We start from the raw sequence: 12,805 nt of genomic DNA, 5'->3' as shown, positions 1-12,805 counted from the left end.
ATATATATATATATATTAAAACAACATTCATAATCGTTGTAGATGGCAACGTCATCAACTAACATGGAGGAAAAGATTGCATGCTCATGCACGCTCTGCAAGTATCAAATCCTGCGCAAGCGTAGGATATGTAATGAGCATGTGCACAAGTACGGAGAGTTTGCTAGAGAAACCGTACAGAATCTGCGATACGACTCCTATGGAACGGGCATTGATTTCCGTGACATAGCACCTACATTTGAGAGAGAGAGAAAAAAGATTATGCGTGAAGGTCTGACCAATATAGAGCCACGGATGGAAGCAGAAAAGGGCTTACAGACAGAAGACGATGGCATGGAGGAGATGCTGGATGCCTTCTTCCAGACAAGCGAGGAGAACGTGAACAAAGCAGCACCAGAAGCCGTGCGCCTATCTCTTGAAGACATGTTGAGAAAGTTGGCACGTCAACCAATCTATGAAGGCACCAAAATATCTGTGCTTCGTACTTGTCTGGCGTTTTTGAATCTTCAGTCAGTGTACGGGTGGTCAGATGCAAGCGTCACTGCTTTGTTTAGGTACGTAATTTACAAAAGAGATTTTCCGATTGCAACGGTGATGTGTTCGAAGAGCTTTAATTTTAATTTAATGTGGCTTAAATAGGTTATTGCGGGAGAAACTTCTCGCGGCTGGCAATGAAATGCCCCCCTCCAGGCCAGACGCAAAGCAACTTCTGACCTTAGTTGTCTTGGACTACAACAAGATTCATGCATGTCCAAATGATTGCATTCTTTTTCGCAATGAATTCGCAGATTGTCTATCGTGTCCTAAGTGTGGAGCAATGCGCTACAAACAAGATGCAGTTGGCGAGACAGTGCCAGCTAAAGTGTTGCGGCATTTCCCTATTATTCCTAGGATAAAAAGCATGTTTCATTGTGGTTCCATTGCAAAGTTGATGGGCTGGCATTCTACGAATAGATCCACTAACGCAACATTTAGGGTGCCCACTGATTCGAAGGCTTGGAGGCACATTGAAGATACCTGACCACATTTTAAGAGTGAACCACGCAATTTGCGTTTGGTCATGGCAATGGATGGAGTCAATCCATTTGGCTTGAGAAGCTCGTCATGGAGCACTTGGCCTGTGTGCCTTATCAATTACAACCTCCCACCGTGGCTTGCTATCAAGAAGGGTCATTTGATTTTAAGCTTGATTGTACCCGGTAAGTTCAAAGCAAAAAACATGGATGTTTATCTAGCTCCACTAGTTGACGATCTCCAGGAGTTATGGCATGGGATCGACATAGTAGATGCGGTTGAACCTGTAGGACAACAGCATGCAAGGATCCATGGACTTCTTATGTGGACTATGCATGATTGGCCAGAATAAGGAGAAGCTTCTGGTAATGGTTATTGATTTACAAAATTCTCGCTATTCGCAAGCCCTTTGCCTTGGCCTCATTCATGCTTTGATATATGCAGGACTAACAACTTCGGGATACAATGCATGTCCAATTCGCGGGCAGTCTTTGAATGTGCGCTATTCTACCTCTCTTCGAAAGACAATTTATCAAGGCCACCACTGTTATCTTCCAGATGGCCATCACTTGCACGAAGGCCAGCTTGGTCGCGTCGAATGTCGTCCTATGCATGTACAAGAGTGGCGTCGCCGATGGGAGTAACATGAGGGGCAACCTGTTCCAGGAATGAAACGTTTGTCCATTCTCCATACGTTGCCGTACTGGGGTGATCTAATAATTAACCATTTGCTGGATCCAATGCATATATTCAAGAATGTGGGAGAGATCCTCTGGAAGACAATCATGGGAATGAAAGACAATCGAGCTTCACGAGATGATTTGCAGTCGGTTGGAAAGATGCCAGAGCTGTGGCCTTTCACCAATGCAGTTGGTCAAACAAAACTTCCAAGAGCGCCATGGGTATTGCTAAAAAACGAAGAGCGACAAGTGAAAAGGGTGATTTCAGAGTTCAGGACGCCAACAGGATATATGCGATGTCTCAAGACAGCATTCACCCGTGACGATCAACTGTCAGGGTTGAAATCGCACGACTGGCATAAGTTCTTGCAATTCATTCTTCCAATTGCGATCAAGGGGTGTTTAACGGAGGAAGTGCAAACCTACATATACAAGGTTTCAGAGCTAGTGCGATGGATCTCTTCCAAGGAGATACGGGAGAAATCTATTGCAGTCACAAGGGCTAACTCCATTGAGGCAGTTTGCATGATTGAGAAGTATCTACCTACGAGCTGCCTAACTATCTATTGCAGTCACAAGGGCTAACTCCATTGAGGCAGTTTGCATGATTGAGAAGTATCTACCCACGAGCTGCCTAACTATCCAAATGCACTTGCTCGTCCATGTAGTAGATGAGGTTGCAGTGGCAAGTACAATCCACAGCCGTTGGATGTTCTTTCTAGAGTGGTTCATAAAAACACTTAAGGGTTTTGTTCGCCAAAAAGCGCGTCCAGAGGGGAGCATGGCAGAAGGATGGTTGGTGCAAGAGTCTCTTGTATTGACGACCTAATTTCTATCCGTTTCTGACCCAAAAATGCCTTGACTGTGGAGCGATGAGGAGGATGCAGGACTGGTGGGAGAGGAGCCGCAAGGGCAAGGGGTGCCGAAGAAAATGAACCTGGACATGCGAGAAAAGATCATGAAGTTCTGTATACTAAATTCAGCGCCGATGCAAAAATGGCTTGAAAGGTACGAAAAAGAGAAAGAGAGACGCAATCTAGAGCAACAGGGTTTCAGGCGAAGTCGAACGACTAGAGGCTTACCCTTGCCAGACTATCTCGCTCCTCTACCTGAATTCCCTAAAATGGCATGGTTGGACAAGACAGTGAGAGCAGCTCGACAGATCGGAGGACCCATATCTCTAGAAAAGGAAGAGCTGGCTATTAGATGTGACTCCAAGCTCTATACTGTACGCGGAGACGGTTCTGTTGACATGGATAAAGTCGGGACTAAGATGCGACAGCGGATTCACCAGCTCGTGGAGCTGCAGTTTTTGACCAGCATTCTGACGTCTTGGGATCAACAAGAAAAAGAAAAAGTCACTTACATAGTGGAGACCATCCAGAGAGAGTACCAGCCTGCTCCGGGTTCTTCCGTTGTTTCGGCGCGGTGGATCAAGGGTGTTGCACAGGACACCATCAAACATCGACGAGATGCAGCTCGGAGGGCTTTTAGGACCGGCTCGCCGAAGCCTTCGGACATCCCACACGAGACGTGGCTGCAGATCAAGGAGGATGAGCGGACAGCGGCCACGCGGTTCAGAGAGCAGCGTGAGGCCGCGCAGGTACGACAGATGACTAGGGGGACATCTCATCTTGGCAGCGGAGGCTTCGACACCTTTTGCTATGAGTTTGTGAGTTTCTAATCCAATCTTAACTATGGCGTTTTTTAAAACGCGATGAATCATGTATTCTTATTACTTTGATTTTTGTATAAACGCAGAATCTTGTGATGCATCGATCTCCATCACACGAGGAGGAGTCATATGGATATCGCAGAGGTATCTATGAAGTACTGAATGATCTTGAAGCTTCAGGAGAGCCTGTAGACTGGGAGGCCTTACAGTCTCGTTCATCACTTGAGGTGAGACGTTAATATGTGTGAGTTGATTTAATTAAGTCAGTATATGTGAAGTAATATCAATACTAATTTTGTGAGTTGTCCTATGTGCAGGTTGCGACACCTAGTCATTAGTGGACCAGATTTCATCTATATTCTTTGTGAGACACAGACACGCTTCTGTGTCTCTTTTTTGTACAAACAGTTAGTGTTCAGACAGTTATTGTTTCCCTTATGGTTATGATTATTGTCATTGTCATTGTATAGACAGTTCTTGTTTCTCTTTCTGGTTATGATTATGGTTATTGTTAATTTTGTTTATGGTTATGGTTATCTGCATTATGGTTTTGATCAAAGTGGTTATAGCCGGTTATGGTTTTAAGTTATGGTTATGCTTTTAAGTTATGGTTATGGTTCGTTATGGTTATGCTTTTAACTTATGGCTATGCTTTTCAGTTGGTACGGTTGTCTTTTATTGGCCTTAAATTTCATGTGAGATCCTACATGGATAGCATGTAAGAGGCATATACATGATATGGTTTTTTTTTTAAAGTTTATGTAAAAACAAAGGGAACTCTTTCGAAATTTCTGCACGCGGGAGCATGGTTGATATTTTGGTGCTACTCCCTTTCTTGGCCAGAGGGCAGGAAGTCTGGCTGTGGCTGTGTCCATCTTTTAACTGGGCACAGGCCAGGCTACCTGCCCTCTGCCCAAGAATTTTTTTTTCTACTATGGTCGTCGCTATGTGCGTCGCTAATAGCGACTGGTTTCACAGCGACGCACATAGCGACGGGCCGCATCGATAACACGTTTTTTTGTTGTGGTGTATCTTAAAGGGTATTCTTTCTCACCACTTGGATTGACCATGATGGGTTTTACATGGGGAGGTGGTTCCAAGGTCCACCACTTGTCCAAGCTAACTCTATTGAAACATAGAGAGAAGCAAACGCCCACCACTTGTCTAATCTAGGGTCCATTGAAACATGGAGGGAAGGATGCTCCACCATTTGTCTAAGATAGGCTCCATTAAAACACGAAGAGAAGCAAGCTGCACCATGTCTCCAAGATGCTAGGCTCCATCGAAATACCTTAAACCACGATATTTCGTACATGGGGGGTTTACATTCAAGGTCCACCACTTGTCCAACCTATTATCGCTAGTACCATGAGTGGTTTCGTCTCAAGATTCACCACTTTTTCACTCTATGTCATTATATTAAGAGGATCTGGGTGTTAACGTTCACGACTTGTCCAACCTATAAGGGTATATCTTCAAGGTTATTCTTTCTCACCACTTGGAGTGTCTATGATAGGTTTTACATGGGGGTTTGGTTCCAGGGTCTAGCACTTGTCCAAGCTAACTCTATTGAAACATACAGAGAAGCAAAGTTCAACCACTTGTCCAAGCTAGGGTCCATTAAAACATGGAAAGAAGGATGCTCCACCATTTGTCCAAGATAGGCTACATTGAAACACGAAGAGAAGCAAGTTTCACCATGTCTCCAAGATGCTAGGCTCTATCGAAATAACTTAAACCCATGATATGTTGTATATGTGGGGTTTGCATTCAAGGTCCACCACTTGTCCAACCTATTAAAGCTAGTAGCATGAGTGGTTTGGAGTCAAGATTCACCACTTTTCCTCTCTATATCATTATATTAACAAGATCTGGGTGTTAAGGTCCACCACTTGTCCAACCTATAAGGCTATATCTTAAAGGGTATTCTTTCTCGCCACTTGGAGTGACCATCATGGGTTTTACATGGGGATTTGGTTCCAAGGTCCACCACTTGTCCAAGCTAACACTATTGAAACATAGAGAGAAGCAAAGGTCCACCACTTGTCCAAGATAGGGTCCATTGAAACATGGAGATAAGGATGCTCCACCACTTGTCCAAGATAGGCTCCATTGAAACATGAAGAGAAGCAATATGCACCATGTCTCGAAGATGCTAGGCTCCATCAAAATACCTTAAACCCAGGATATTTCGTACATGGGGGGTTTACATTCAAGGTCCACCACTTGTCGAACCTATTATCGCTAGTAGCATGAGTGGTTTGGTCTCAAGATTCACAACTTTTTCACTCTATGTCATCATATTAAGAAGATCTAGGTGTTAAGGTCCACCACTTGTCCAACCTATAAGGCTATATGTTAAAGGGTATTCTTTCTCGCCAGTTGGAGTGACCATGATAGGTTTTACATCGGGGTTTGGTTCCAAGGTCCACCACTTGTCCAAGCTAACTCTATTGAAACATAGAGAGAAGCGAAGGTCCAACACTTGGCCAAGCTAGGGTCCATTGAAACATGTAGAGAAGGATGCTCCACCATTTGTCCAAGATAGAATCCAGTTGTCCAAGATAGAATCCATTGAAACATGAAGATAAGCAAGCTGCACCATGTCTCCAAGATGCTAGGCTCCATCGAAATACCTCGAACCCACGATATTTCGTACATGAGTGGTTTACATTCAAGGTCCACCACGTGTCCAACCTATTAACGCTAATAGCATGAGTGGTTTGGTATCAAGATTCACCACTTTTCCACTCTATGTCCTTATATTAAGAAGATCTGGTTGTTAAGGTCCACCACTTGTCCAACCTATAAGGCTATATCTTAAATGTTAATCTTTCTCCCCACTTGGAGTGACCATGATAGGTTTTACATGGGTGTTTGGTTCCAAGGTCCACCACTTGTCCAAGATAACTCTATTGAAACATAGAGAGAATAAAATGTCCACCGCTTGTCCAAGCTAGGGTCCATTGAAACATGGATAGAAGCATGCTCCACCATTTGTCCAAGTTAGGCTCCATTAAAACACGAAGAGAAGCAAGCTGCACTATGTCTCCAAGATACTAGGCTCCATTGAAATACCTTAAACCCATGATATTTCGTACATGGGGGGTTTACATTCAAGGTCCACCACTTGTCCAACCTATTATCGCTAGTAGCATGAGTGGTTTGGTTTCAAGATTCACCACTTTTCCACTCTATGTCATTATTTTAAGAAGATCTGGGTGTTAAGGTCCACCACTTGTCCAACCTATAAGGCTATACCTTAAAGGGTATTCTTTCTCGCCACTTGGATTGACCATGATGGGTTTTACATGGGGCATTGGTTCCAAGGTCCACCACTTGTCCAAGCTAACTCTATTCAAACATAGAAAGAAGCAAAGGTCCACCACTTGTCCAAGCTAGGGTCCATTGAAACATGGAGGGAAAGATGCTCCACCATTTGTCTAAGATAGGCTCCATTAAAGCACGAAGAGAAGAAAGATGCACCATGTCTCCAAGACACTAGGCTCCATCGAAATACCTTCAACCACGATATTTCGTACATGGGGGGTTTACATTCAAGTTCCACCACTTGTCCAACTTATTATCGCTAGAAGCATGAGTGGTTTGGTCTCAAGATTCACCACTTTTTCACTCTATGTCATTATATTAAGAAGATCTGGGTGTTAAGGTTCACCACTTGTCTAAGCTATAAGGGTATATCGTAAAGGTTATTCTTTCTCGCCACTTGGAGTGACCATATTGTACATGGGGGTTGGTTCCAAGGTCCACCACTTTGTCCAACCTAACTCTATTGAAACATAGAGAGAAGCAAAGGTCCACCACTTGTCCAAGGTAGGTTCCATTGAAACATGGAAAGAAGGATGCTCCACCATTTGTCCAAGATAGGCTAGACTAAAACATGAAGAGAAGCAAGTTGCACCATGTCTCCAAGATGCTAGGCTCCATCAAAATACCTTAAACCCACAATATTTGGTACATGGGGGGTTTACATTCAAGGTCCACCTCTTGTCCAACCTATTGTCGCTAGTAGCATGAGTGGTTTGGTCTCAAGATTCACCACTTTTCCACTCTATGTCATTATATTAAGAAGATCTGGTTGTTAAGGTCCACCACTTGTCCAACCTATAAAGCTATATCTTAAAGGTTATTCTTTCTCCCCACTTGGAGTGACCATGATAGGATTTACATGGGGTTTTGGTTCCAAGGTCCACCGCTTGTCGAAGCTAGCTGTATTGAAACATAGAGAGAAGCAAAGGTCCACCACTTGTCCAAGCTAGGGTCCATTGAAACATGGAGAGAAGGATGCTCCACCATTTTTCCAAGATAGGCTCCATTGAAACCAAGATGCTAGGCTCCATCGAAATACCTTAAACCCACGATATTTTGTACGTGCAGGGTTTCCATTCAAGGTCCACCACTTGTCCAACCTATTCGAGCTAGTAGCATGAGTGGTTTGGTCTCAAGATTCACCACTTTTCCACTCTATGTGATTATATTGACAAGATCTTGGTGTTAAGGTCCACCACTTGACCAACCTATAAGGACATATCTTAAAGGTTATTCTTTCTCACCACATTGGAGTGACCGTGATAGCTTTTACATGGGTGTTTGGTTCCAAGGTCCACCACTTGTCCAAGCTAGGGTCCATTGAAACATGGAGAGAAGGATGCTCCACCATTTGTCCAAGATAGGCTCCATTGAAACATGAAGAGAAGAAAGTTGCAGCATGTCTCCAAGATGCTAGGCTCCATCAAAATACCTTAAACCCACGATATTTCGTACATGGGGGGTTTACATTCAAGGTCCACCACTTGTCCAACGGATTATCGCTAGTAGCATGAGTGGTTTGGTCTCAAGATTCATCACTTTCTCACTCTATGTCTTTATATTAAGAAGGTCTGGTTGTTAAGGTCCACCACTTGTCCAACCTATAAGGCTATATCTTAAAGGTTATTCTTTCTCCCCACTTGGAGTGACCATGATGGGTTTATATGGGGGTTTGGTTCCAAGGTCCACCGCTTGTCCAAGCTAACTGTATTGAAACATAGAGAGAAGCAAAGGTCCACCGCTTGTCCAAGCTAGGGTCCATTGAAACATGGAGATTCACCACTTTTCCACTCTATGTCATTATAGTAAGAAGGTTTCGGTGTTAAGGTCCACCACTTGTCCAACCTATAAGGCTATATCTTAAATGATATTTTTTCTCACCACCACTGGGAATGTGCATGGTATGTTTTATATGGGGTTTTGTTTCAAGGTCCACCACTTGTCCAAGCTGGATTAACTAGCACCTATCTACTAGCATACAAACAACATTCAACTAGATTCCCTACCTATCATGTCCAGTAGCATGGATGCTCTGGCTTTAAGGTCCACCACTTGTCCAACCTATACTCTCTTATGTAAGGGAGATCATGCTATAAATTCAAAACCTTCTCGCCTAAATTTAGAATTTAAAATCTTATTGCCTAAATTTAAATTATCTCTCCCAAATTTTAAAATATCCCGCCCAAATTTTAAAATTCAAACTTTTTTATAAAATTTAAATTTTACCGCTTAAATTTAAATATTCCACGTGAAATTGATTTTAAATTCAAGTTTACCACAAAAAGATGTGATTATCCCACCTAAATTCAAATATGCAAACCTCAAATCATTATATTGTACATAAATTCAAACAAATTCAAATTAACAAGCCTACACTGATACTAGTTTGCATAGATATGAATTTATCACACCTAAATTATGTCACCATGTTATAGAGAGTGGTTAGAGAATTTGAACAAGGTCCACCACTTGTCCAACCTAGATACCAAGAAGGATTGAGTGTACAAGGGATTGTTTGGAGGTGCTTATAGTCCACCAGTCTCAAGGTCCACCGCTTGTGGTAAGGGTCACCAAAAAGTGTATATATTCATCCAAACAAATACACGTATTTTTGGTCTACATGTCCTAGTTTTAGCCATTTATGTCCATTAGGTGTATCACTAAACAACACTACTTTTGTTGAGAAACAGAAGTTACAATCATATCTACAAATGGATTAGAGGAAAATCAGCTCAGCATACATCCAGAACTCGCTACAAGAATCGACTTTAACAGATCACGCAAGTAAGTCTTCCATTCAAGTTTACTAGTATTACAATGTGTTAGTTATCTGTGATATTTATGTATGTATATATACTATGTGTGAATATCGTAATTCAGTGTAATTGTGTATCTACATTATGTATAAGTATTACAATGAAACAACACAAATATACATACATACACATAGATAACACAGACGCACACATACATGAGCATGTATTTTCAATAGAGAGATAGCAAGATACAGAGATAGATAGAGAGAGAGAGAGAGAGAGAGAGAGAGAGAGAGAGAGAGAGAGAGAGAGAAATACCTGTTTTCTAGAGAGAGGAGAGAGATAAAGATAATAGATTTCACCGTGTTTATGTATGTGGAAGAGAGGAAGATGATGTATGGGAATATGTGCATGTATTTTCAAGAGAGATACAAGAAGATAATAGATTTCACCGTGGTTATGTATATGGAAGAGAGGAAGACAATGTGTGGGAATATGTGCATGTATTTTCAAGAGAGAGACAACAAGATAACAGATTTCACTGTGGTTATGTATGTGGAACAGAGGAAGACGATGCGTGGGAATATGTGTATGGGTGCGGGAATACTTTTAAACTATGTATCTCTGTCTTTTGACGAGAGAGTGTGTGTGCAAGAAAGAGTTACAGAGAACCATCTTCTCTATATGGAGAAAGACAGAGAGTGAGAGAGAGAGAGATACCTGTTTTTCCTTTATTCGTGAGGTGTGCAATGTCTCCTGAGAAGAAGCTATGCCCGATCCTGCCCTTTTGGAAATTGGTGGGTACGATGCTGTTTCTTTATCTTGTGCATGAACTGTCAATCCTATGCGCTCCACATGTGCGTTGTGTATGACGCCGAGTTTGCTCCTCTACACGCACGTATACTTCAATTGTGTGCGATCTGCATGCACTTTTTGTGTGTTTGTTTCTCGCCTGCTTTCTCTGTGTGCGTTGCTCGTGTGCTCTCTCTGTGCCTAATATTGATAGGGTTTATTAGAATGCCACGTAAGCTACAAGTCCACGTTTTATCATAGGATTACAAAAAAAAAGCAGTATAAAACATCAACCAATTCACACGGCCAAAATTAAAGAAATCATGGTTGAAAAGATGCAAAACATGCGTAACTCTATACTAGGAATTCACTTTAAAAAAAATAATCTATGGGCGTTGCCCCTAGCCCCGCGGGGGCGCTACCGCCCCTTGACCCCGCCTGGAACAATATCCCAAAATCAGCTTCCCAAGCGCCTCCATCGAGAGTGCCATATTCCACATCCCCAGCAAGAGCACGACCCCCAAACCTCACGTGGAAGCACTGCCTCGTCGGATGCACCATTGTGGCATTGCCCTAAGACCTCATATCTGGAGTGCTAAATGGAAACATTCTTCATTAGTGAAATTTTGAACATAAATTATATTTAGCATATACGTAAATATAATACAAATATTTAACATATTAACTATACTACTAATTTACTATAGCACTTCTAGATTATGTCCCATACTATATTTAAGGTGCTAAAGGTATGGCCTTATGGTCCTAGATTTAGCCAAGTGGTCAACACATATAGGACCAAGTGCACACTGTGCCAAAAAACTTGGCCATCACTTCACTTGCCAAAGTTTAGGCCACATGGTCAATCCTAAGTTTCCAATGTTCTTATTATGTCATAAGAGACAACAATTCTTTTTTGTCACCTTTTGCCTCGTGGAAAACCTAGGCTTGTTTTCACATACTCAGGCACTTCAAGCCATCATAAATTTTCATTACTCTGCGGCAACCCTTTGGTTTCAAGATCCACCACTTGTCCAAACTTGATTTGGGAAGCAAGGTCCTATAATAGTTTTCTTTGGACATTCACCATTACAACTAAGTCCACCAGTTGTCCAAGCTATGTTTTAATACACTAAGGAGGTTTTGGTTTCAAGGAGAACCACTTGTACGACTTTGTTTTTGGAAGTAAGGTTTTTACATAGTTCACCTTGGACCTTGGACATTGGATACTACAACTAAGCCCACCACTTGTCCAAGCTATCCTCTATATATAGCCAAAGGGTTTGGGTCAAGATTCACCACTTTTCCAACCTTGCTTCCATTAAAGAAAGGAGGGGCATTATAACTAGGTCCACCACTTGTCCAAGCTATGCTCTAATATAGAAAGGGGATTTTGGTTTCAAGAATCCAACACGTGTTCAACCTTGCAAGAGTCAAGGGATACTTGGACATTGGAAATCATAGTCCTATAGTAGTTGATAGGTGGCAGTGGGTATTACAACTAGGTCCAACCTATGCTCTCATATAGCAAAGAGGCTTTGGTTTTAAGGTCCACCACTTGTCCAACCTTGCTTCCATTAAAGAAATGAGGGGCTACATAAACATAGGCAAGCAAGGTAGCAAGGTCCTAAGGTATTTCACCTTGGATATTGGGCATTATAACTAGGTCCACCACTTCTCCAACCTTGCTTCCATTAAAGAAATGAGGGGCTATGTAAACATAGGCAAGCAAGGTAGCAAGGTCCTAAGGTATTTCACCTTGGATATTGGGCCTTATAACTAGGTCCACCACTTGTCCAAGCTATGCTCTAATATAGAAAGGGGATTTTCATTTCAAGATCCACCACGTGTTCAACCTTGCAAGACTCAAGGGATACTTGGACATTGGAAAGCATAGTCCTATAGTAGTTGATAGGTGGCAGCAGTGGTTATTACAACTAGGTCCAACCTATACTCTAATATAGCAAAGAGGCTTTGGTTTCAAGGTCCACCACTTTTCCAACCTTGCTTCCATTAAAGAAATGAGGGGCTACGTAAACATTGGCAAGCAAGGTAGCAAGGTCCTAAGGTATTTCACCTTGGATATTGGGCATTATAACTAGGTCCACCACTTGTCCAAGCTATGCTTTGATATAGGAAGGGTATTTTGGTTTCAAGATCCATCACGTGTTCAACCTTTTAGAACTCAAGGGATACTTGGACATTGGAAAGAATAGTCCTATAGTAGTTATTAGGTGGCAGTGGGTATTACAACTAGGTCCACCACTTGTCCAACCTATGCTCTAATATAGCAAGGATGCTTTGGTTTCAAGATCCACCATAGTTTCCAACCTTGCTTCCATTAATATAGCAAGGAGGATTTGGTTTCAAGGTTCACCACTTGTCCAACCTATGCAAACCTTTTTCATGTTGTAGCATGATTTTTTATTTGAAGAGTATTTTTCTATAACTATGGATTTAACAATGTAATCTTTTTCACTTATAGGATGGACTTCGAATCTGGGGAGAAAGAACAAATGATACTTACAATGAAATTGTTGGTATTGGTTGTGTATGTA

This window comes from Adiantum capillus-veneris, chromosome 1, assembly GCF_014529385.1.
Source record: "Adiantum capillus-veneris isolate H3 chromosome 1, ASM1452938v2, whole genome shotgun sequence".
NCBI lineage: Eukaryota > Viridiplantae > Streptophyta > Polypodiopsida > Polypodiales > Pteridaceae > Adiantum > Adiantum capillus-veneris.
The sequence above is the reverse complement of the archived record's forward strand: the minus strand, read 5'-3'. Positions refer to the sequence as shown.